This window comes from Mytilus edulis, chromosome 9, assembly GCF_963676685.1.
Source record: "Mytilus edulis chromosome 9, xbMytEdul2.2, whole genome shotgun sequence".
NCBI lineage: Eukaryota > Metazoa > Mollusca > Bivalvia > Mytilida > Mytilidae > Mytilus > Mytilus edulis.
Window position 1 is genome coordinate 23,929,969 of NC_092352.1, and position 27,970 is coordinate 23,957,938.

The 27,970-nt window shown below is 31.6% G+C and overlaps 1 protein-coding gene across 1 annotated transcript in view; it reads left to right on the forward strand.

Moving 5' to 3' along the window:
• The first annotated feature begins 1,032 nt into the window (after positions 1 to 1,032).
• LOC139487859 (RYamide receptor-like) overlaps positions 1,033 to 27,970 on the forward strand; it is a 74,932-nt gene continuing 47,994 nt past the window's right edge. The window contains exon 1 of the mRNA XM_071273028.1: positions 1,033 to 1,375. The gene's annotated coding sequence lies outside the window, so the exon portion shown is untranslated. The remainder of the gene's footprint in view (positions 1,376 to 27,970) is intronic.

Here is a 27,970-nt window from a genome sequence, read left to right on the forward strand (position 1 = left end):
GATAAATATTTCAAATTTATCAAAATCAATTTAAACTTGTAGTGTTGAACAATCTTTAATAAGCATTTACAGTTTGTTTAAAATACCAGAAATAGAACACAATAAACCTCACAATACATAGTTTAAGGTTGTAATACCGTGGACTTTACTGAAGATAAAAAAAGTCAAAGTTGTTGGTTTAACAAATATAGATCATACATCAATGCTGTTGAATGAATAGTATTTTTTCCTTCGGAATAACTTTTATTTTTGTGATCATTCTACTCAGAATATTCTGATTTATATGATTTAAATACTTTTTTATTAATTCCTTCATCAGATACTTCCTCTCTTAAGATTCGATCAACATTTGTTTCAATCGTTAAAATGCAATTATATAATAATTGGTTCAACTTTGACATGCAGATTGAAGATTTTTTTTATGAATATATATTAATAATGGCCTACAGTGTGAAAGACATTAATTATCACCTTTACCTATACTACGTATATCAGAAACAGCGAACCGCAAAGTGTAAAGTTTAGAGGAGAAAGTGTTTATTTGAAAAATTTAAACTGTAGCATTCATATTTTTATAAAGGTTATACAATTGTGTAAAAACAATCTATCATTTTCGAAAACATCTGAAAACATCTAAGATTACAAAATTATGACAATAACTTTTTAGCACTGTTTTAATGGAGCATGATTATAGTAAATAAATTTCATCATCCAGGAAAACTCATTGTTAAGATAATGCAGTTTAAACGAGGTATTCTATTGCAATACAACACAAAGACGAAAAGAACATTTACTGACGATTGTATCTTAAGATTCACATCAATGGGTTGGGTTATATGTTAATGTAATTTGAAGTATGTAAAATTATTGGTTGTGAAATTGTGTGCTCAATTCATACTAAATTATTTCTAATGCGGTTTACCTGATCAAAAGGTATTGACTTATTTCTCATTTGCCTAGAAACTCTTTCTTCTTCAAATCATTTACACATAACTATATTGATGTCATGTCATTTGCTAAACTTATTATTATAAATAAAACTTTGACCATGATATTACTGACATTTCAAATCTGATTCTGTACAAAAAATATTTATGAAATTGTGATCAAATGTTTTAAAAGGAAATAAGAGAGACAAAAAATACCGTTATCTACGTGCTTACTGAGTGTTAGATGTGATATCCCAGGGAATGTGGAAACGTTATCAGAAATACGCAGGAGAAACAACCTATTTATCGAATCGTTTCAATAGACACTGCTAGTGTTGTATTAGGTTCCTAGAAGTTAACAGTGTTAATATGTAAATTAGTAATAACTGATTCCTGTTAGCATAAGAAGATAGAATTACACAAGGACTATAACATACTTGTATAAGGTAAGATCATTTTGTAATTTAATATTATAATTATATGAAATGTTTAAAAAAGTAAGCATAACCAATTAGTTTGCAGTTATTTATTCAAAACAAAAGTCTGCATTTTTTCAAATTTATTTCCTATTAACTCATCATAAGGGTTATAAGAACTTCTTTTTATATGTTCAATTAAAAATATGAATGAAAAAAAAACAGTAAATATTTTTTTTCAAAATCAATTAGCTTTTAGCTTAAAATGTCAGATCTTACTTATCGTTAACTATTTCGTTGCTTTAAACGGCTATTTCTAATCGTTAAATCCAAATTTACTGTCGGGCTCAGCAGTTTCTTTTTTGAATATAAAGAGATCTATAGAAAAATCAGCGATATATCATTGTTGAAAAGTGCTGGCATTGAAAAAGGCCTTAAATTATTAACAAAGATATTCGAACAGTTAATTTTATAATACTGTAAATCTGACCTCTTCTATACCTTGCACAGGAATACAAACCTTTGAGTCAAACTTGGGTTTTGTTTTGGTGCACTACGAAAATCATGCTTTAAAACATAACATAAACCAAAAGTGAATATTGTAACATCTACAAGTAAGTGGCAGTTTCGGTTTTCTTTTAGATTATTTTGCTTTTCACGTTTACAATATAGATCTCGGTAACCGAATGGTCCAAGTAGTTCGTCTAAAGCTAGTGATCACTACCCTTTTAACTCTTTATGCTGTGAGTTCGAAGCGACAATGTGTGTTCTATTCTGATATAAATTCGCTTGGATTACCAGTTTTCCTACATGGGTCTATTGTTTCTTGAAGTTATTCCGACTTCCTACATACAGAAAAACTAAATGTTATGACACGACCAAGGTTGCCAAAAGTGTCGATTAAAATGTTGATACATATTTCCGTTTTAACGATTTAAAGAAATAATATGGTCCTCTGTCCGTCCTTTTTACCATAAAAGTCAAGGCACTTATTATTCAAGTTTGTTAAAAACCATACATGATGTCATATAAAAAAGAAGATATGGATTGATTGCCAATGTGACAACTCTCCACAAGCAACCAACATGACACAGAAATTAATAACTATAGGTCACCGTGCGGCCTTCAACAGTGAGCAAAGTCCAAACCGCACAGTCAGCTATAGTAGGCCCCGAAATAACAGTGTCAAACAATTCAATCGAGAAAACTAACGGCATATTTCTGAAAAACTCAAGACAAATTGTAATTTGTCTTAAGTTACTTAACGTCCAGTGACACATATATTACGTATGTTCAGGACAATAAAGGATAATTCAATACAGTTATCTCTATTCTAATGCAAAACAAGTTCATAAATAAATTTCAATCATTATTTCAGTGTAAAATCTTCATTAAAGAAAATTCCGCGAAAAGACGTTATCTTCTTTGGTCCCTACACTAAGTGACGTCATATGTATGCTTCCGGCGTCAAACATAAACACCGGGCGTTTTCTGGCATCTGTGCCGCTTCAGAATGTAATAAAATTTGATAAAAAAGAAGATTTTTAGGCGCAACAAGTGAGTTTTTGTTTATTATTGTAGAAATAACATGTCAATACATTCCGAAATTCAAAATGTCGGCTTCCTTAGTTACAGACAAGGAGATAGAGAATTTTACGCTTGCTGTAATCCAATCAAAACAATTGTTACAAAATAATTGCATTAGAATTGTTTTTATCTTTGCGGGTGATATGCAAATGTAAGGGGTTATCGGCTTTGCAATTACTGTTTAAATTATCTAAGTATGACAGAGAAAAGATACATGAAGAATATGCGATTTTGCTTAATTACCCGGTGAAGACGTTGATTATTTTTTCCTGTAGACCTTTTCCACGCTACAGGTTGGTCTAATTGATTTTTTTTCTCAAAAAGTCGAATGGAGTGACCTTCTATTTATTTATCATTTACACGTAGTGTTTACAGCAATAACATATAATTTTTAATCGAAATTCTGTAGATTATTTTTCTAAGTGAAAAATAATCTCAAATAAAAGCGACTAGTCAATCTAGAATGTTCCGAAGTACGGAAAAAAATTGAAATTCGTCAAACAATTCCATAATAGTTGGCGCACAACTTAATTTTCTACATTTTTTCTGTAAGGTTATAGTGGTCTGCTTTGAAAAGTATATGAGGGTTTCATTACATCAAACAAGTGCTCTCTTTCATAAATTTTGCAAAAATAATTAAGTTCCATAGTCTGTAAATAAGATCCTTACAGAATACGTTTCAGGGGTACATTGTATGTGTTAACGTTGTTAACTGTTAGAGGAGTTGATTGAAAAAAATGTTGTACCCTGTTACAGAAAATTACCATGTTTTACTCCTTATAATTTCCAATCCTGTATATATGTCGCAAATGCCCCTTTTAAAAAGCGCAATTGTCCGAATAATTAAAGCGCAAACGATCATTAAAAAAATGCAAATGGCATATTAACAAAGGCGGGATCAAATAATCTAAATGACAGCGATATGTAATAGTTAAATAAAACCGCATGCTTCATATAATTGTGTTGCCATTTATACATCCCCCTAAGACTGTAATGGCCTTGTACAGACTTTAATAATGACCTTGTAGAGATGTCAATAATGACATTAGATTTTAATTTGGTTTGTGGTTACATCTGTAATCTTTTCCGTGGTCATCGTTAAAATTAATTGCAAACCTGGAACTGTCAAGATTTGACAATATGTCATACGCACGGGTCTTCTTTCTTGTGACAATAGGTTGTAATTGATGTGATTGGTTTTAGTGATCTCACGAAACTGGACACTCTTACTTCTTGCTATAAATAATCAACATACTTCATAAATTCCGCGAAAGTTGTTCCGCTTAATTTCAGCAAGTGAGTCCCTTGTGTCCTATTTTTTCGACGTAGGTGTTATACGCGCAGGCTTATTGGGAAATCAATAATTTAAAAAAAAAAGCTAAACAACCAGGATGAATAGTATCAATTCTATATAGAGATGACCTTAGAGCAAGTTGCATGATCAGATGTTACTGCTATCTCGTAGCTAAGGCAAGTTCTATATAAATAAGGCAATATGTGAGTTTGAGTGACATATGTTCAGTACATTAATAAGGACAAGGGAGCAAAGAAAATCCACAAGCTGTTGAGTAGACCAGGACAGACGGCGGGGTCAAATTATCTCAATAGAAATTAAATGTTATAGTGCAAATAGTACTGCATGCTTAATATCATAGAGTAATCATACTTTTAACTCTTAAAATAGCAACAAACGGTATGAGATTTTGTGAAAAACTTGACAAAAAAGTTTTTTGTTAAGAAAAAAACATATTTCTTTGAAAGAAGTCCCTTGGGCTGTATGCAGTTAAATGAAATCCGTTATTGTTATCAACATATATCACTTGCATCTGTAAAATATACAGTATATACTATACAAGCATATGTTTGCAGTTGGAAACATTCAGGATGTCTTTTATTTAAAAAAAAAAGTATTTTAAGTTTTACCGCAATACATGTATGTCTTACTTTATTTTGTTTTTTACTTAACGATCCGTATCAGTGCATCATTAAAGATTAAGGACCAATTTAATCTGCATTAATTTCTTACCGGGACCTTTTTCGATGTGTGTGGTTGCAGTTTTTAGTAAAAATACAATATACAGCGGAAGATAGTGTAAAGCTGTTCTATTTGTCACCGGTTCGTAGTTTTTTTGGTGTTTTTTTACGGGGGTGGGGGGGGGGGTGTATTTTCCGAAAATTATATACAGAGACGAAATGATTGCATGACGTTACTAATATTTCCGAACCTTGCCTTGCATACTTTACACAAGATTTTTTTTTTAATTTGATGCTTTCAACGCAAAATTTGCCAAATTAGTCTTATTTTTAGAGCTTGTCATTCAAACATGAGCATGTATTATTTAATAAGAAATTTAGCAACAAGATGTCTTATGCAAAGATGTTTACGTGGGCATAATATATGTTTGGATAAGACTTTGACCCGTATTATGATTTTGCCTAAACCCGATGTGTTAATTTGAAATTTTCAGTTAAATACTAGTATGTCAATTTCAATTGGTTTATGATGCAATAGTGGCAGCACAAATACAATTTAAGAAGAAAACAATCCAGATTTAACCATGTCTTAACTGATATAATTTTGAAAGGATTGAACATTTTACTATTTTTGCTATTTCAGAGTCTAATAATGGCTCTTTTCAAGAAACATTTTTTGATAACATACTCTTGTATACGATGTTTAAAGTCCGATAATATGTTGGATTGGAGAATTTTATTCCATTTGGTTCCCTGGTTAACAAAATGTGTTCTTAAATATGCCAATATGACTTGGCAACCGATAGAAAAAATACTTCTTTCTTTTTTGTCACAATATAGAAACATCTAAATAAAGTTCAAGTTCCAAAAAGGTTGCTTTAACTTACATACGGACACACTGCAGAAATAAATAGATCATAATTTACAATGAACATAAAAGAAATCCTTGATAATTTAGAAAGTACTCCAAGATCCATTGTAGTTGATTATAACTGAATTGTTTGTAGTACATAAGGGAGGGCTGGTGATGTGCAACCGAAACCAAAATTATTAAATTAATTATCGATGTTCTATTCTTCTTCGTTTAAATTGCCAAGTTATTATGTACATTGATTTATTCTAGCATCGATCAAAGTTTAGAAGTGAATTATTATTCCCTATTCTTGTCAGTTGAAACTTCATTTAAAACTCAACAGTGTTTACCTCTTTGTGCATAGGATGATTTCAAGATAGTGCATCAGGTTCACATAGCTAAAGATACCATTTCTGTTCGACAGTGTCATTTTCTCTGTTGTGACCGAGAAAATCAAACCAAAACCTAATGCATAGTAATGGAATGCTAAATGCCAAATTTATATCAATATAATTCGAAAATTCTATTGTTATAAATTTGGGCGTTAAGATTCTAGTTTGAATTTTTTCACATTTTCATTTCTGGGACTTTTGATATGCCGAATAAAGAGTACGGTAACTTATTATTGCTTATATTATTACTTATATTCAATTCACTTGAACTTCGGTGGATATGTGTCTCCTTCGTAATCATACCAAATCTTCTAATCTTTAGGGAGCTACCATTTGATTTTTATGGGGGGGCTAGGATGAAATTTGAAAAAAATAGGCAGGACAGGAGTTTTGAGTAAAAAAAAAAGGCAGGATGAGACACTTGCAAAAAAAAAAAGTCAGGACGACAATTTAGGTAAAAAAAAAGTCAGGATAAACTAAAAAAAAAAAGCAGGACCGAACAGAGCGAAAAATAAAAAGGCAGGACAAAGTTACAGCTAAAAAAAAATGCAGGACAAATTTTTTCCTCCTAGCCCCCCCATAAAAATCAAATGGTAGCTCCCTTATCTAGATGCGAAACTTACCTATAAAAAACAGATTGACGATTATACATTTAAATTTTTCTCCCTTTAAGGTTCATCATAACAAATGGACAAGTATGGCCGTATTTTCACCTCAAAAACTACTCTGTGTACAGACTTACCTGTGCTGTTTGGAAAGTTTTAATGCCTAGCATCCACTAGATATATAAAAGTTAAATGCATTTTGTGTTTTAGAAAGATAAAATCTTTCTTGGTTTTTGATGGGCATTTTTTTTCCTTTCTACAGAAGGTGCAAAAATAAACGAACACCTGAATTACTTTGATACTGTCCACTCACTGACTCAGATAAACTCTTTAACTCACCTATAGTTGTGAAGATACCTGGTGTCCATGTCAATTAAGGACAATGAAAACAATACAAACCGGTTTTTTTACCTGAGGGAGCATCTCATAGTTGTACAACAACTTAGTCAATTTTCACACCTTTTGCATGAAGGAAAAAAAATGCCCATCAAAATCCAAAAGAGATTTTATCTTTATGAAACACAAAATGCATTTAACTTTATTATATCTAGTGGATGCTAGGCATTAAAATTTTTCCAACTTTACAGGTAAGTCTGTACTCAGAGTAATTTTTGGCATGTGAATACAGCCATATTTGTCCGTTTGTTATGATGAACCTTAACTCGATGTAACTTTTAACTATAAACTTTCCAGGTCTGAATTGTATAGTATTACTCATAGAGATTCAATACTTACATGTAGAAACTAAGTGCTACCTGAGATCACCCCCCCCTTTTTTGGTGGGGTTCGTGTTTCTTATTGTTTAGTTTTCTATGTTGTGTCATATGTACTATAATTGTTTGTCTTTTTCATTTTTAGCCATGGCGTTGTCAGTTTATTTGCGATTTATGAGTTTGACTGTCCCTCTGGTATCTTTTTCCCCTCTTTTAAGAGGAGAAATATTTTGAAAATTTGTTAATCAAATTTAATATTGTTAACGGTGGCCATTTTTCTTTAATCAGTCAAACTCGAACGCCAAATGAGGAATACTTTAAAGTTTATTGTCTTCGTTTGACTTTTTCTCTGAAATTACCAAAATATCTAGAAATAATGCATTTTAGGATATATACATGAACTACTCATAGTTTTACGATTTGACGAAAAACATGTTACCGCCGATTATCTTTGATTCTGTTTTGTTAATTTTCAAAAATATTTTCATCGAAAACTACTAGACAAAACATTTTGCAATATTGAAAGAATACCGAAAACATATCCATCTGTATGTAGCTAAATTTGTCAAAAGTTGTCTTCTCGTAAAAAAATAAGGAATTAATTTGCCAGCTGAGCGACGCAGACTTTTATGAGCTTCTAGTTATTTGCCATAACACTATGTGAAACTACAACGAACTTACATACACGTTTTCTATCTTTAACCAGGAAAACCTTCATTTTAGCGCATTTTGGTATCTTTTCTTTATAACTGAGGGTTTCAGTTGAAAACGAATTACTGTCACACTTGCATAATTGATTTTTATAAGAAATTTATATTATACAACCCGCGACTTTGTTCGATTGTTTTATACGTAATGTACTCATTTTCCTAATTGTTAAGGCATTATATGTTCATTTTAGGACACATTATAACAGTTTAGCTCCCAGAAGAAAAATCTTATTAATTTTAGTAGACTTTTTAAGATTCAAATGAGTCTATGCTCATTTCTTTATGAGAGGCAACATGCAATAAACGTTGCAATATTTACATCAAAGCCTTTCCTTTGTAGATGTTCAAACGAGTTTTTTTTTGTGTTAGCAATTTCAATCTCTTTAAAAATTAATGAATACAGTGCTGTATGGTTTACAGTGTTATTTCAATATTATCAAATATTCAATTCGAAATAACCCACACATACACACACAAAACAAAACATATTAGATCACACACGTCTGAAATGGATATACATGTATTCATGTTCAAAATAAAAATTGCTTTGAGACATGGAGATAAAAGAAATGATCGATTGGGAGACAATTCCTTTATTTCAGAAACTCGGAATATACATGTATGTAACAGATTGAAGTTCGACGTTACAGAATTGCAATTTCAACATGTTATTCTAAATGTCCTAACTTTTGTATATGGATATATTAATGAGATGTTGCATGATGCCCACGAGACACCTATATTCACCAGAGGTCGATAGACGAGGCTGCAAACAACTAATATGACCCCAAATATGAGCAATAGGAAGCTATAAAGGTCACTGCCCGACAACCAAATGATACCTCTATCGGGCCCTTATGCTTAACACAATAATAGAAAAACATATTCGTCTGTTTTCATAATTATTATCGTTTTAAACATAACGGTTTTGTAAGAAGAAGAAATGTGACAATATTGTTGTTAAATCCTGACTATTTTGATTACTTTACATATTAATTAACTTGTCTGTATTTAATTGTTTGACTTCTGCAAACTGCGTAGCTACATGTACATGTACATTTTTGTAGTATTGGGTACCAGCAGACGCGTGGTTGACATTTCAATTGATGTCAAGTTTCATAAATATGGGATGCAAATCTTTTTTATCAAATTTAAATAATAATTGCATTTATCTCTTATGGAGGCGGATAAAATTAAGATCTGGTATATTACCTTGAACAACTCGACACCACAGGTACTAGTATTTTAAATTGAATTAGGCACTCATAATCAATATTCATGTCGTCATTAACAAATGTCGAAAATAAACTGACAACGCCATAACTAAAAAGGAATAGTACATAAACACAATATAGTAAACTAAAAACCGAGCAACTCGAAAAACTGAGGTTGATCTCATGTGCTCCGGAAGGGTAAGAAGATTCTGCTTTACACGTGACACCATTAGTATTCTTCGACGATGAAGTGCTTATACTTTGAACAGATTTTACAATAGATTCTTGTTGTATTTGAAAAATATATTTATTCTGAGATGCAAAGTATGAGAATGGCACACATGAGACTATTGCTTCTCAAAACCGAAAAAAATATTACATTCCATCTATTCACATTGTGTTCGTAAATTAAGTAATTCAAGGGAAAATTCATATTTATAACCACAGTTAAAAATCAGCTAAACTTTATTCGCCAAACAATGTGCACAGCTGGTATTCTTCATATGCAACAATATATATCAGGGGCGGGTCCAGCCATTTAAAAAAAGGGGGGGTCCCAACCCAGGACAAAGGGGGTGTTCCAACTATATGTCCCCATTCAAATGCATTGATCGGCCAACGAAAAGGTGGGTTCCAACCCCCGGACAACCCCCCCCCCCCCTGGATCCGCCAATGTATATTTTAAGTAAGAATATTATTTCTGATAACAACTGTTTGCTACAGCTGTATATAAAATTGAAAATTGAAAATATGTCAAGGAGACAACAACCCGACCAAACAGCAGAAAACATAGACTATAAAACTTCGCGGATTAGCAGAGACATAGGGATTACAACGACTGATCATATCTTTTATGAGAACATCAATTCTCTAAAGAAGTTTTAGTAGGGATTCGTTGAAAAGTTCGATCACGAATATAGTATATCTGTTCTTCCATTTTCAAACATCGCATTGTTTGATTTTCAATAATAAAAAATAAAAACACTCGATGAACTTGATAGATTATACTCAATCAATGTGTATCCTGAAAATTTGATGTTCTCAAGAACTATAAAAGTAGGATATTAGACTATCCGCTTAATAAAAATATTATAATCAACAAAATATCTCGTATTAGATGATTAGTAAAGAGCCAATTAACCAGATTGGTTGTAAATAATTGATAAAACAAATGAACACCTATATACGATGTTTGTTGGCAAGCTGCACTAATAGTTCACTCCTTACATAACACTTAAGATATATACGTACTGATTTGCGTTTACTTGAGTTGTCATACTAATTTTGCTTATTTTCATTTGTATTCAGAAAAACCTGCGAAGAGTTTGAGAGGTTTTCCCTTCTTTTGCACTAATGTATACCCTTTCCTTCAAGTAGCTTATTATTTTTTAATTAATAACATGTGTTTGAATGCTCATCACAGGTTGACATTCAATTATGCACTTTTTTACTTTTATGAACGCTTAAAAAGAATGCTTTTGAAGTACCGCAAACAAATAAATTTTGCAGTACGACAGAACAGCATTTTGCAAAATATTGTACAGAAAAAAATCGTAAATGGCACATAATCTACAACTGTATCACTCGGAATATGCAGTTTGTAAAATTTCAAGGATGTAAACCACAACCGATCTGCTCCTAAATACACATTTATAATGTCATTGACCTTAGTTAGATGCAATTAGTTGTTTTTGCCTTTGAACTAGCTGTCAGTAACTGTGAGTATCTCATATTTGTACTTTAGGTGTAATCTTATTTGTTTCAATCTGACGAGTTAAGCTTTGTTCAACTGGAATTATAGTTTGTTCTGATATTGTAGGTAAGGGGAGGGTTGGCGCCTTCAAATCCCACCACATTATATATGTGCCTGCCCCAGGTCAGGAGCCTGTAATTCAGTGGTAGTCGTTTTTTGCTGTGTAATTTGTTCTTTGTCGTTCATTATTTTGAACATAGATTAGACCGTTAGTTTTCTCGGTTGATTTTTTTTTACATTTTTCATTTCTGTGCCTTTTATAGCTGACTATGCGGTATGGGATTTGCTCATTGTTGACGGATGACCTATATTTGTTGATTTCTGCGTAATTTGGTCACTTAAAGACAGAAGACTAGTCTCATTGGCAATCATATCACATTTGAATTTTTTATACCGACGAAAAAAAACTAGGTTTGTACCTTCATGGTAAACGCGCTCTTTGCATAAAATCACGTAAGACAGTTGCTGTTCATGCTTTTCCTTTAATTACCTTGTATAAAACTGTCCTATATGTAATGTAGAAGGAAACTTGCATATGACAATGATCAGTTCTTTGTTACCTATTTGTTTGGTTTTTTTTTTATTAAGATTATAACACAATGTTGACTGCTGTACCCCTATTGTTGACATTTAACCTAAAATTTCTGTTTGTTTCGTTCACGCATCGTTGTCAATATAATGGAATTTGATGCGACTGTCATACAAGTGAGTGGTTTAGCTAGCTATAAACCAGGTTCAATCCACCCTTTTCTACATAAAAAATTGTCCGTACCAAGTCAGGAACATGGAAGTTGTTATCCATTCGTTTGATGTGTTTTATCTTTTGAATTTGCCATTCGATTAAGGACTTCCCGTTTTGAATTTTCCTCAGAGTTCAGTATTTTTGTGATTTTACTTTTAGATACATTCATTGACGAATATTGGTTTAACAATGTTCTTACTCTTTTAAGAAGGACAGTAGATTTCGAAAAGAAAATATCATTTAAGACAAATCAATCAAAATCTTAAACATAAGCTGGTAAACATTCGAAAGCTTTTTAAAAGGACTGTAGATTTCGAAAAGAAAATATCATTTAAGACATACATGTATCAAACAAAATCTGATATATAAGCTGGTAAACATTCGAAAGCTTTTTAAAAGGACTGTAGATTTCGAAAAGAAAATATCATTCAAGACATACATGTATCAAACAAAATCTGATACATAAGCTGGTAAACATTCGAAAACCTTTTCCAGCTTTAAATTTGATATCCACAATCAAGGAATTAGAGTGTTTAATATCTTTTAAGAAATTGTTTAATTCAAGCAGTTAAAACACTGTTAAAAATCCACGCATTTCAAATATGGATGAAAAATAATTATTTATACATAAAGGATTCATCCATCAGTTATATTGACCAAGGTAAAGACCTTTGAGAAACGTAATTAATTATTGCCATTTGCGCAATTGGTAATTTACAAAAACCCTCTCTATTTGATCAGCCAAATACTTGTACAAAGAATAGACTATGCAGTTTAAAATGTGCAATTGTATTCTGTTAAAAATATTACATGAATGATTACACTTATCAAATAAATCATTCTAAGCACGGAGTTTGAAAGCTTTACAATAAGCCAATGGCAAAATATCATCATACAAGCGATAAAAAACATTACATAGGAAACTAAAAACTATTAATTATAGTGCGAAGACATGCACAACTAAAAAAGTTTTAAGTAAGATTATAATTATACATCCTCTTCCTGAATAGCACTTCTATACCGACTTGATAGACTTGTAAATATTTGTATGATAAATGTAAATGTGAAGGAATAGTCTTTGATGTAAGTAATAAGCATTTGTATTTCCTCAATTAAGTTTTATCGGGATTTTTTACTTTTAATACCTTTCTTTTTACTCTAAGCCTTTAGATCAAATAAATGGTATTTTAGGGTGCAAACCAATTCATTAAACTAAGCAGATTGAAATGAATTCGTGTCATGTATTCTTTTAGACCTATAATTGCTATTCCAGAGATGGAATAGCTGATTAAACATCAAATCGTTTAAGTTAACGTGAAATCGTTGTACCTTGCAATAGGGATCACTGATAAAATAGAGACAAAATGCTTCTATTCATTCGATAACTGATTTTACATAGTGTCATGATGTAAGCCAGCTATGATCATTGCACCAAATACGATTTATCTGTATAAGAACAAGTATTTTGTACGAAACTACCACCTAAAGTTTCTTATCAGAAGTATTGTCCGTGGGTAAGATATCATGAACACCAGGTAAAAATGGTACGCAAATCAACAGGAAAATGCTGAGATCGATTGTTTTTCTTGAGTGAAAGTTTAAGCACCGCAAAGAGAGGAGTAAAAGCTATTACAAAGCGACTTGGTCAAAACGACTACTTTTAATGTTTCTGTACACAAATATTTTAGATAACTATATTTTGCACACACGCATTTTACACTACATGTACGTTATTAGGTATGTTATTAGGTATGTTCAAGACGATTTCATTTGTTTTTAGTTTCAATGTCAAATGTTGTTGTTTGTCCTTGTATCATTATATTTTACGATATGTTTGATACTTACAACTGTAGCCATACATTTTAAACTTCATTTTTGATATTGTGTAATAATATGGCTTGGCCTATTTTTGTTCAAATATTTACTTAACTGAAGTTTTCTTTGTTTTTCTCTTTTTTTTCCATTAAGTTTGATACATACATTGAGTTATGGCGTTGTCAGTTTATTTTCGATTTATGAGTTTGACTGTCCCTCTTTTGAAATCTATTTACAATGTTCAACTGAAATACCATTTCTACGGCAAATTATAAAGAATGAAAACGATGTGTGGATCAAAGACACAAAAAAAAAACCCAACGAACATACAATGTAATAGAATACTTTTATGGTCAACAACAACAAACATGTATGACGTAGGATGCACGTACGAAACTAAAAATCTTAGTACTAATATTTGATTTAAGAAAACAAGCATTTTAAATCGCAATTTCAAAATGTTTCTGAAAACTTTAAAAATCTACATTAGAACTTTTATCTTGATGAATAAACATGGTTTGATTGAAATTTTTAATGTCTTCGCAATCAGTACTAAGTATATGGAAGAAGCGTATCGATAAAAACTTTTCTTATATCACATAGCGATATTGTCTAAGGCAGCAACCATTTGATTTTCGTGGGGGGGGGGGGGGGGGGGGGGGTATGGTTTTTTTTTGGGAAAAAAAGTTTGTTTCCAGTTTTTGAAGAAAAAAATAATTTGTTTTTGATTCTGAGAAAAAAAAATTGTTTGTTTCACCCTCAGCTGCCACTATATGTAATGCTAAAATTGAAAGAAAAAAATTATTTTCGACTTGTCGCGAAAAAAATAGATTGTTTTTCGCCGTAGGCGAAAAAAAAAGTTTGTACAGAAAAAAAACCATAGCCCCCCCCCCCCCCCCAGAAAATCAAATGGTTGCTGCCTAATATCAATTGTAAATATGCAGACATTAAAGTTGTTTTCGGCAACGAAAAATTAAGAAAATACTAACTTTAAAACTTATTGTTCAAATATAAACAACAGTTGAGTCTAAATATACATTCAGAATTTTAGTACACAAAATGTTCACAGTATTTATCAACAGATGAAGTGTTTACTGAAAAAGCAAAATGTACGAAAACGTCACCGTGCGACGTCATCAAAACGTCATCTTTTTAAAATTAGCAAATACAATGTGTTAAAAGTATCTATTTGTTAAAAAATTAAGAGTAAGCATGGACTAATATTCAATTGTTAAAAATATTTGAAGAAATTAAACGACAACTCTGTTATTCGACTTTTGACGATGCAAATTTAAGCATGGATGCAATTTGGGTACTCCTCATTACAGAATCATTGATGGTTTGGAGGTCAGTTAAGACCATTTTTTCTATGATTCTATATGGATTTAAAATTAATTTGGTGAAATCATATATTAAATAATGATACATCTACAAAATAAACTCATAATGAAAACTTTTGTCTGAAGCATAAAAAAACGTAGGTTAAAAAACTGTCAAAATAGGTGCAATTTGGGTACCCTCACGTTACACATTTCTAACGTCAAAAGACATTTACATCTTATTTATTTGTGTTCTTAACATTTTTTTTAGTACTCATTGAAGAAATGAATTTATAACAAGCGATACGGATTGCTATTTTGCACTAAGAAATGTTCGCGTATTTATACGATCGGTTACTTGTCAAAAACGAAAGTCAAATCTCTGTCGCAACAATACATCGGAATGCCCTCATGGTCATCGCGATGTAAAAGAGCGTCCACGCGGCGAGCTGATTGTGTTCATAGAGATATCGATTAACCAATGGGAAAAGTCTTTGATATTAAAAAAAGGACTGTTTTCCTTCTCAATATTTTTTTCTATGTTAATAATAAATACATTTTCTGTTTGACAAGATTTTTGATTTTCGTCGTATCTGAAGTTGTCCAATTTATAGTCTGAGGCTACTCAGTTGGTATCTTCAAAGTTCAGGACATCAGCATTTGTACATTTTAATTTGTTTGGATTATTTATTTCACCATTTCAATATTCATTGTAATTTGGAGCTGTATTGGATTGGATTGTTTGAATGGATATTTCTTTTAAGTAATGATATTTTTTGTCTATTTCGATATTACCAAGGTGGATAGGCTATAGCAGTGTGACCAGTATATTAGAATCTAATAGGTCGGTAGACTATTTGCAACCGCATTTAAATTCCGCCATTGCATCATCACTTCAAATAGAATTAGTCGGTTAAACCATGTGATTAAAAACAATAGACTTGGTTGTTAACACTTTCGACTATCAATAGGGTCAAGCAACATTTTCGAAATGATAAGTTCATGTAAGCGTTAATTGTGTTACAGTTACGACATTTTAGTGTAATTGATCCTATAAAACATTAAACCGGTCATGATCTAAGTATGTGAATTATGTTTGCTGTTTTCTTGACATGCATTGTGACGTGTCATCGTATTCATTTTATATCAGAAAACTATAGCAGTTATATTAGAAAAGTATCGCATTCATAAAGGAGTAGGTTCAGTAAGACCCCTTTTTGGCCCCAAAATATAGCAGTTTTACAAAATTGTGAAAATGTGATCGTTTAGCTATTTACTGGAAAGAAGAATGCTTCTGCTACATAAATATGGGTTGTTTTGACAAAAAAAATGTACATGTATCGTGTACTAGCATCATTTAGTCATGCTAAATTACGGAAATCTTCACAATTTTAGCATTTTAGTTAAATTTTAGACGGTTTCCGTCTTAAATGAAAGTGGCCGCATTCGTGTTCATTCATAATATTGAAATGCAAGTTGTATTTGATGACAATACATAACATATATAAAGGTTGAGGATGAACACGGATGCGGCCACTTTCATTTTTGACTAAAACCATCTGAAAAGTGTCGTTTTTGGCATATTTGATAGATTTTTCATATTTAGGCTTGAATCGGAGCGTTTTTAATGACTAAATCAGTTAAAATCTTTCGCATAAACTAATTGAATCAATTGAAATAGACACTTAAGTGTTTAAAAAGTGTCCAAAATCTTTCGTTAGATGAACCTGAAATTTGAGGCCAAAATCGGCCCTTACCGGACCTAGTCCTTTTTGATATTAAAAAATCATCGCTATGATATAAGACAAATATCGCATTGATATAAGACAAATATCGCATTGATATAATAAAATATAGCAGTATCTTTGACTTATATAGGTGATTTTGGCTTAGCAAGCAATTGAATTCATCTCAATTGCATTCCACTGAATTTGTTACATGATATTTATAGAATGTGTACATCTACAAATGATAAATTGTGCATTTATGTTTCATGTATTCAACAATTCAATTTTCTCGTTTAAATACACCTTGCTTGTTATTACATAAAATAATTCATGGAAATTATACACCAGACGTATGTCGTGTTAAATGTCACCCTGTTTTAAGAAGAGTCATTACTTTATGCCGAGAAATCTGCCTTTCTTCGTACAAATTCTTACATTCGTCTGAAATTTCCCACAATGCAACTCGTTGATATAAGACAATATCGCTCGTTGATATAAGAAAAGTTTTTATCGAATCGCTTTTTCCATAGACTGGTACTGATATATATTGTAAGACACTTGATACTTCAATATTGAATTTTCATTCGAAATTGTCCGTCGTGTTTTTTTAAAACATTTTCAGTACCTGTGTTCAATAACACGGCATTTTTCTCAGTTTGTGACCCGTTCAGATTTTCTGGATCATATGTATATCTTGGCAAATAAATGTTTGTCATTGGATAATTTAACAATTTATCGTATTAATTATGTTGTATGATGTAAAACTTCTGAATCGTTACTTTTGTTGATTAGTATAGTTATATGGAAATTTTAGTGAGTTACAGGATCAATATTTAATACGTCTATAACTAAATATGCTAATGAAGTTACATCTGTAGCTGAATATACTTATGAATTTACGCCATTAGCTGAATATACTTATGAAGAAACGTCTTCAGCTGGATTTACTTTAAAAATAACGTCTTCGGCTGAAAATACTTAAAGTAATGTCTTTAGCTGGATATACTTATGACGTTACGTCTTTGACTGAATATAGGCCTACTTATATGAAGTTACATCTTTATCTGAATATGCTTAAAAAGTTACATCTTTATACATAATAGACTTATGACGTTACGTTATGCTTATGAAGTTACGTCTGCCACTTTTAAAATTTTGCTTTTGAAGTTACGTCTAGCACTGAGTTTACTTATGAAGTCACGTTTTTAACTGAATATGCTTATGCACTTACCTCTTAAACTAAACATACTTTCCGAATATGCTTATGGAGTCATTAATTGGATATGCTGATGGAGTTATGTCTTTACTGTTATAGATTATCGGGTTTTCTACACATTGATATCGTAAAATAGTTGCGAGCCACAATGTGAACCTTTTTGGCGAGTGAGCGTAGCGAACGAGCTTAAAAATTTCACATTGTGTCGAGCGGCTGATATTTTACGATGTCAATACGAAGAAACCCCGATTATCTGTTTATCGTTCTATTACTGGTCTTTTTCTCTCTCCCTAAGACAGTTTTACGCTTGACGAAAGCAAGCTTGATAACGTCTCCTTTAGCATTGTGACGTCGCTGATAACTTCTCCTCTCACATTGTGACGTCGCTGATAATGCCTGGTCTCGTTTTTAAGTCTTGATACGAGAATTACTGAGCGACAGAGCAGGGTGACTTAGGCGTAGGGAAGGACGATAAAATATACTTACATGTGTGAAAAAAATTGAAAACAACACGTTTAATAATTTCTTGCGTCCGAAGCGCTTTGAATTGCCATCTATAACTAAATATGCTTTTGAAATTACGTCTAAAACTAGCACTGAATATGATCATGAATGTATGTCCATAACTGAATATGATCATTTATCGTGCTTCTCTTTGCCTACTACCTGTTCGGTGGCTCCGTTATTCAAGTGTGTGAAGAGACTTTATTGAGCTTACAAAAATATCTAAGGTAGTAAGACAAGAGCAGACACAGTATCTGTGAAGCCTTTTTCTCTTTAGCTACTCTTATTCGCCGAAAAAGTTCACATTGTGGCTCGCAGTTTATATTTATTTCTGATATCAATATGAAAAAAACCTGATACGTCCAGAAGAAGTTACATCAACTGAGTATTAGTGTAAAGATAATAAGATACATTGAATATAAAATGTTTGTAAAGGACCATTTATCAGCTAACAAGTCATGGTAATTAGAATAAAGAAAAAACGAAACACAGATTCAGATTGAACCATTTGAAGGTAAATTGAAACCATAAAATACTTTATAATATAAAGTATTTTGGTTTATTTTCAATTTATGAGTTTGACTGTCCCTCTGGTATCTTTCGTCCCTCTTTTATTAAAATAATAATACAAAGATTCGCAACAAAAAGGTTTTAAAAATCATTTTATTGTTCCGACGATACATGCATTGCTTTTGTTATAATAGGGATATATACAACTAGACTCAAGCTTCTATACAAAAAAAAAAGACTTTCCTAAAAGGAGTAAAATTGAATCCTTAGAAGGCAGTCTACAACATGCACACAATTATCTCCATCTTTTTTCTTCATCAGTAATATTTGAAATTAAAATATGTTACAAAAATAAGACAAAGGACGTAAATCAGACAATAATCAATTAACAAGAACAGTCAACTACATTAATTAGAACAGTCAATCACGATTAAAAGTACAGTCCATTGTGAAAATGTACTAAAGACTCGAGCCCGTAAACATGACGAATAAAACTAAATTAATTTTGCAATTGTATATCAACAAATCATCAAAACGTCATAACTGGGAGAGAGAAAAAATCTCAGCAATAACATACAAGTAACCAATTTCGTTTTTATTATGCTTCAATCTTGACATTAAGTAATTATTCAAAACATCAGATCGAACGCCTTATTCGCTATAATAGCTAGGAATAGATACAGTAAATTAAGAGAAAGCCACAAATGCACATAATTCATCACCATTGCTTACATTAATGGAACAAGGATTTGATGGTAATCCATAACGAAGGTTCATTAATCTATGGAACCTCATCTACGTGTTCGATCAAGTCCATCTGTGTTTGGTGGTGTGACATTCTGATTTTTTGTTCACGTAATTGCATAATTCTATTAATAAATTTTAATAGTAAATTAAGTTATAACATGTTGATCAAATCATCGTAGAATCATATAAGAAAGTTTTATTTCGACACAAAAACTTGTCTCCTAGCTCCGTTTCCTAAGTTAAATGGATAGTATAAAGTATGTGTAAACAAACTATCTATTTCCACGAAAGTAAACATGTGGTTACACAATTTTGTCAAGTTTCTATCAATTCAAATTAATGGAATGTAAACTGTAAGAAATTTTGTATTTACAATTCCGATATAAAGAAAAGCTAAGTTCATGTTTTGTAATGGAAAAGGGAAACTCCCTAAGACAAATCTGATTACAAAAATAATTAGAAAAAAGTCATAATTACACAAAGATCGAAGTAAATATGTCAGTAAATACGCAATTCCACAGTAAAATTAATAAGATTTTGCATATACAAATTTCCAAACATGTTAAAATGGCAAAGGCCATGTTTTAAACCTAAAAGTACGTGCAAATTCTTGTTTTATTTGTCAAGGTTTTCCCGATTCGAACGTCATGTCTAAGATAAGTTACAGCTATTTTCCGACAACAACCTTCGTCATATGTAGATATTCTGAAGTCAATTAATTGTTAGATTAAACCATAAGAGTCAATCTTATATGAAACAAATCAACTGCAATTCTTCACACAGTGTAAAGAAATTCAGTCAAGTCTACAGCGTCATTTGTTTGTAAATTGTGCATGATTTGAGATTTGATGTTTACAAACTTTTGTATATATAATTGATAAAGTTCATGGTGGCTGTAACAAATAGCTAATAAGTCAAAGTCATTCCATTTTGTTATAAATTGAACGAGATTTGGGATTGACAATTATGTGTCAAGGACCGACAGACAGAAATGCAATCATTCAGTCAGACACGGAAAGGAAAGGACACAACAATATTTCTCAAAATATATGCAAAGGTTGAATATAACCATAGATGATAAAATTCTTGATTCAAATCCATACATCTATTTGCACAAAAACTAAGATAATATAACGGAGAGGGGTAGTAAAAAAGTAAGGAACGAAACAACACCATATAAAAAAAGATGTTGTATGATCGCCAATTAGACAACTCTCCACAATAGACCAACTGACAGAGAAATTAACAAATACATGTCACCGTACGGCCTTCAACAATGAGCAAGACCATATCGTATAGCCGACCATGCGCACTAGAAAAAAAAATGAAAAAAAGTATTATAACCGATAAAGGAGAAAATCCAAACCAAGTAATGTTAAATACCTTCCGATTTAACGTAACTTAGCTTCTATAACTGTTTTGGCGTACAGTGCTGTAAATTTCAACGTTTCATATCTTAGAACTTAAACGGTTTCCCTCATTTATTTTCATTTGTATTCTCACAAGCACTTTTTGTTTATTCTTAAAGTCTTGATAACACGAAAAAGCTTATACCACTGAGACACTGATTATAACAAATTGAATCTCAATTTCAAAAACCCTTAAGCTATAAATATTACTTGATATTCATTCAATAAAATATTGCATGCCTCAGCAACTGGTAAATTATTCTAATCAGCGATCCTAAAGGTCATCTAACTTATTGATACGTACACATATTGCGTGCGTGTGTCAAGACATTTGAAAATCTGTTATTGCATGAAACACTGATAATGACAGCATTAAAAGCAGACGGGAGTGAAATCAAATGCACATTGTATTCTAGTAGTAGGGCCATTTGTCTTAATATCTTATCCACAGGTTCTCGTTTACATTTTGTAAATAGATTAATTACATATGGACATGTGAATATGATAATAGGAAATGTTGCAGACTTCGAATGATACGATAAAATTGAGAATGGAAATGGGGAATGTGTCAAAGAGACAATTCAACCCGACTAAATTGTATTTTTCAATGACAAAACAGGACAAACAAGAATGTGCCCATAGTAAACGTGTGTCCCACCTATCATTTTCTATGTTTTGTAGACCACGAAATTTGGATAAACACACTAATTTAGCATTGAAATTAGAAAGATCATATCATAGGAAACATTTGTACTACATGTAAGTGTCAATGTGCTTGGATTCCAACTTCATCAAACTACCTTGACCAAAAACTTAAGCCTAAGGCGGGACGACGGACTAACGAACGGGCGCACAGACCGAAAAACATAATGCCCCTACGTGGGGCATAGAAGCAAACACCTACAAGTCACTGCACTGACTTAATGCGCCGGCAAACACGCACCCAGTAAGATACCAACAAAACAAAATACTAGTATGGAACAATTAAAAAGATAACCATGCCAGCATTGTTGTCTAAAAGAAGACATAGTTTCAATAATGGTAATAAAAAAAAAAACCCACTTTTTATCAACATTTCGTACTAATCTGATGAAAAGTATGAAGTCTACAGGGTGCTATTTAAACCTAATCTTATCTAAATAAGAACACATACCATCAAAAATCTCCAAGTAGGCCAGAAGAGCGAAACACTGCTTTCACATCATTTGTTTAGGGACAAAGACAATGCCAAATTTTAATAGTGTGATAACTACAAATAAGAGATGCCAAATGAACATGAGACTATTTTGGTTATGTTGATTGACAGTAATGAGTTTTAGCGTGTAAGTTCTTTTCGGATCTGTCGGACACTTACTTTATGTTTGCCGATCCTTGAAATTTTTCAATATGTCGAACGAACTTACATTTTTTCGTTACATTTCTCTCAAGTACAGCTGAAAGACTTCATACTTGGTCAGCATATATATCGTGATTAGTTGTTACGTATGAGCACATTTAGACCTGTCAGACCCCTATTGTCCGTAATCTGATACTTTGCTGTTTCTTATTTCAGTCGCTGTGGAAGATATTTAATGTTTAAAGAATTATAAAAAAAAACCAAGGCTACAATTATTACACCTTCATGCTTGTAATGAATATAATTTGCATTTACCAAAGCGAAACCAAAATTTACTTCACAATAATGTTTCACTTTCTTTTATATTTATTGCTTTTTTTTTTAGTATGAAATTAATATTGCTTATCATTATCGGGTATTATACAATTTAAAAGACCTCTGAATTTTTAGATATTTCTTGAGTATATTGCCCACTGTTATAAAAAAAAAATACCTGACACGGAAATTAATCAAACATAGATATACCAGTTTACTTTCGTAGCATACACCACCAAGAATAATATTAATATCAATAATAAACTTGCATAATAAGAAACGGCTTTCATCTTCAGTAGACTCCTAGCTTTTCATTTCCTCGCTGTCATGCTTAATTCCCAGAGAAGAATAGACAACCGTTGTTAATTAATTCAGTTCCTGGCATGTTTGTAGATTTTGTTGCGTGTTTTATTGTATTTGTTGTTCATTTTAACATTACTTTGAGATGAACGATTTATTAAATGTAAACTGAAGAAAGAAAGTGCATAATAAGTATCTGAATACATCAATCTTCTGACTACTCAATCAGTGCATGCATCACGTTGCTAAATAGTAATCACAGCAGATAAATCTGTTAAAAGTACGAAACAAAATAAAATAATACTTCAGCCTTATTTAAATAGAATTATACATCTCAGAAGGCCGTACGGTGTTCATTAGTAACTCGAGCAAGCTGACATATGTATGATAAAAACGTAAGAATTCCGATATCCCACATTGCAGCGCCGAGGCAACAGTTGTACGACTGGAAAAATCATAAACAATCCATAATTTGCTGGGCGAGTAATTTAGTAAAAAGGCGAAATGTGTACAAAGTCATCAAAAAGAAATTCGATCTCAAATTATTATTACTTTTACTTTAAAGCATTTAACAAATAAGGTCATTGAACTTTTTAATATATGTATAGTTCCTGCAATATACTTTTAATCGACCGTTGGCATTGAAGATGGATTGGTATCCTGGTCAACGTGACAATACCCAGAAGAAGTTTCGATGTCCTTCGTTTGATTTTTTAGATCCTGGATTACTCTTCAATTTCACTCAGTACTTATTTGGTATAATTTCGCGATATTTAATGAAATATTTGCTACTGAACGTTCAGCAATCATTAATTTGACAGATATAACAAATTTCTCAACCAAACGGGCACTTAACTTAATGGTGGTTAAGACACGCACATTGAATTGGGATTTAAATCGTGTCAAATAATGATTGAAGGGTCAAATGAACTTTATATAAATGTAGACTGGCATATGCAAACTTCGTTTTTTCACTGAAATAAAATCAGAAGGAGCCTTAAGAAAATTATTTATATTTTATGTTTGTGTTTTATCCGAATCAGGACCTTGTCAGTTTTTGTCTTTTTTGTATATCAATGTACTGTCACTGGTGTTGAGGCGCTATTTCAATTATGTTCTATACTTGCTGGACATAGAACGCTAAAAGATGTTCGCTTGCCATTCTTTGGACTTTGTCAGATTTTCGGAATCCTCTAGTTTTATCCATTTGAATGCCTTAAAAAATGCCCACTAACCTCCATTTTTCTTTTTTATAAATCTTTTACGTGTATAATTATAAACCATCTGTAAAAGTCTTATGATATCTTTGTTATTTTCTAATGGTTTTTGAGAATTATTATTTGTCGATGAAAAAGCTAAGAAAAATCAAGAGAGAACATTTTTCCCGCCAAAATTTCAATGGTTAATATCTCAAAAACAAGCACATGGACCTATATATTTTTTTTCCGCTCTTTTGGTTCCTTAATCAATCACTTATTAATATGTATTGAAAAGCTTGTTACTTTGAAAAAGAGAAGCGAACATCATAAGTACGAACACGATTTTAATTTAAACACTTGTCTAATAATTGTTGAATACTGTATATTGACCTCTATATATATATTTTTATGTATGTGTGTGTGATGAACTGCTGTCTCATCGACTTACACTTTCATATTGGTATCATTAAATATTATTTTCGACAACTGATTGTACTTTTACACTGCATTTTGGTATTTTTGTGATTTTACTTTTTAAGGCAACTTGCAAAGAAAGCTATTATTTTAATATTAGAAGATAGCAGTAATGTTATAAACTTTTGATTGCATTTGCCATGGATCAGGTGTAAATACTTCTGTTTTCCGCATTCTGTAATGCCCACTTTGCTTTTGGATGAATACATTTCTAGATTTATAGATATCGGGACAAAGATTCCAATACAGACTACATAATATAAAAGTGCAACACAATATAGGTTCGTTTTAATCGCTTTTATAGTGCACCGCTTGAACGAACTTGCAGTGAGTTAATTGCTTAGGCTCAGTGTTGAAGACATCAAAATGACTTTTACATGAACACCTGAAAAAAAGTTTTTCTTTGCTTCATTCTTTTGTCAATTACCTATAGGGATTTGTTTTAAGAATTAATAAAGCATAGCCATTCGAATCTTTTCTATAATTATATCTCCATACGCCACATGATATGATAAACATGGAACAATTGGTGCCAACTTAAGTTATTATTGAGTATCAGTTACTTATAAATTTCTACATGCATCTTCATATGTTATCTTTTAAATGCAAAATCGTCGTCTATAATTCTGTAGAATTTTGCATTCATGAAAACGGGATTGAGAAAAAATATAACATTATATACAATTTTAACCACCAGTTGTTACTGCAATTTAAAAGTCTTAGCAACTTGTCGTAATTATCTTAATAAGCACAACGAGACTTCTTCTGGTGATTGTCGCGTTGTTCAGGATACCAATCCATCTCCAATGCCAATAGACGATTAAAAGTATAGTGGATGAACTGTATATAACATACAATGACCTTATTTGATAAATGCCTGAAAGTAACACAATATATCGTCTAACTCCTATGAAAACTAACACTGATTCTGTTAACATAAAACATACAACAGTAATCAGAGTCCGACCAATAATTTCCAAACTTGGATCGGTTGTGGTGTTAAATGCATAATGTACCTCTCTGTATGGTCCTATGTAAATTCAAATTTCTCAATCAAATATACGTTATGAATGTAAGTCATTAACACGAGTTGAAACTGAACCTTAACCACTTTTGAAATTCTAAGACTTTATCAAATTTGATTTGTGGAACATAAGAAACAAATTAACCTAAGTTAGGGGAGGGTTTGTGCGCTTGCTAACAAGATAACCCCTTCATATTATATGCGGTATGGGCTCTGCTAATTTTTGAAGGACATATGATGACCTAAAGATGTTAATGTTTGTGACATTTGGTCTCTTGTGCAGTGTTGTCTCATTTGCAATATCTTCTTTTTTATAAATAAAATTAATCATTTAAAAACGGATAAATATATTTTGTTGAACAGATGATCTAAATTATACTAGTACTACAGTTTACCTGATAGTATTTTAAAAGATTCTGAAGTCGAACAGACATGTTATTGAATTAACTATTAGGCCAGTTAAAATTAATTGATAGATTTTCATCCCAGCTCGCCTTTCTAAAATCATCCCAACCCGATTTTTTAAAATTTTAAAACAATTACGATTTCCGGATTTTGTTCATTTCCGTTTCCGGCAACCGTCAAAAATTTAATTTCCTTCAAAACTTCCTGTTTCAAATTTCTGTTTTCGTATTTCTTCGAGTAATTTAAAATTATTCTGTAGCTCTAAAATGACAAAATCTTTTACCGAGAATAGAGATTGATTACGAGAAGGGCATGAAATAATCGGGTTACAAGTAATACACTGTGACCAAGACCGCAAATCGCGGCATGACACAAATTTCTGTGATTAGAACACCGTTTTACAAAAACATTTTGGATTAAACAAATTGACACAAGCACGAACTTGTTAGATTTATGACAGCATATTGAGTTCAAAAAGTCGGCAAACATACACACTTAGATGTACCCATGGCTATTGCTTTTTTGTTGACAAACAGCACTGAAACACCTTCTGTCCCATTACTCTCATTAGAGTCATTTTTATAATACAACTTCTTCTTTTTTGTTATAAAAGTTCATGTTTTACATATTAATTATATTTGCATCTAAAAGAAGAATCATAAAAGCACCAACCCACTTATTGTAATTTTCAAAACTGTTTGAGTTTTCATTTTGTTGTGTACTCATAATTATTTTGTTGCATACCAATGCATATTTGTTTCATTTTATTGAGAGAGAAAAAACGCTGAGAAAGACAAACAAATTTGGTGAAGGTAGTCCAACTGAAGAAAAATAAAAATAGGTTTTTAAAGCAGCAATTACATGTAAAACAGGTGTTGCCAATCAGCGATTTTTATTTAAGATTTGAAAAATATGTACGATTTCTTATACATGTATATACATAATATAAGCTTATTATTACACACACTTGCATATATGAAGAACACAAGAGGGTTTCATAAGAAATAAAAATTAGAATATAAAATCCTCCCGCCCGCCCCATCTTTTCCAAAAAATTGGATGAAAATCTACTAATTAATTTTAGTTGGCCTTATTTGCTCACAACATATAACTGTTTAAAAAAACGACGTGTCGCTTTGATTTTGATTTCAACATGGAATGTATTGAAACTGTATTTGCAAAGATAGATAAATTCAATGTTTATTTAAAAATTGTATTTAGTCTTAAAAAGGGTAATGGTGGAAAAATTTACTGAGTGTTAACCTTGGCGGTTTTCATCTACTCTTTTGTTACCCATTTGTCCAGAAGAATTTTATTTGTATATGTAAACTGCATTAAAATAGACTGACTTTCTCACCAAACCACTAATTTTTCTGTACCAAGATCATCATAATGTAATAAAAAAGAGAATCCCGGTCGGAAAATGAAGTTATTATAAGGAATTAAAGAACCACTTATATTGGCTAGCTGTTCACCAAAGGGAGTTTAATCCTCGGTCAACAAGCTTTCTTTGAAATATTCTAATGATTAGACAAATCGATCTGTATTATGCAAATCAAAATAAGAACGAAGAAAGTTTCCTTGTTTTTTTTAATTTTTTTGGGACTATTCAACAGCTATAAGATCTTAAACTAGTAATGAAGCAATAGAACACAACCGAAATAGGGGTTACTCAGTTGCTCCGATAGTGTAATCTGTAATTACTTCACTATTAAACCCTTTCGTGTCGCTGGACTAGCAAAACATCTGGGAACAAGAGAGAAGGAAAAAACTGTTGCTACG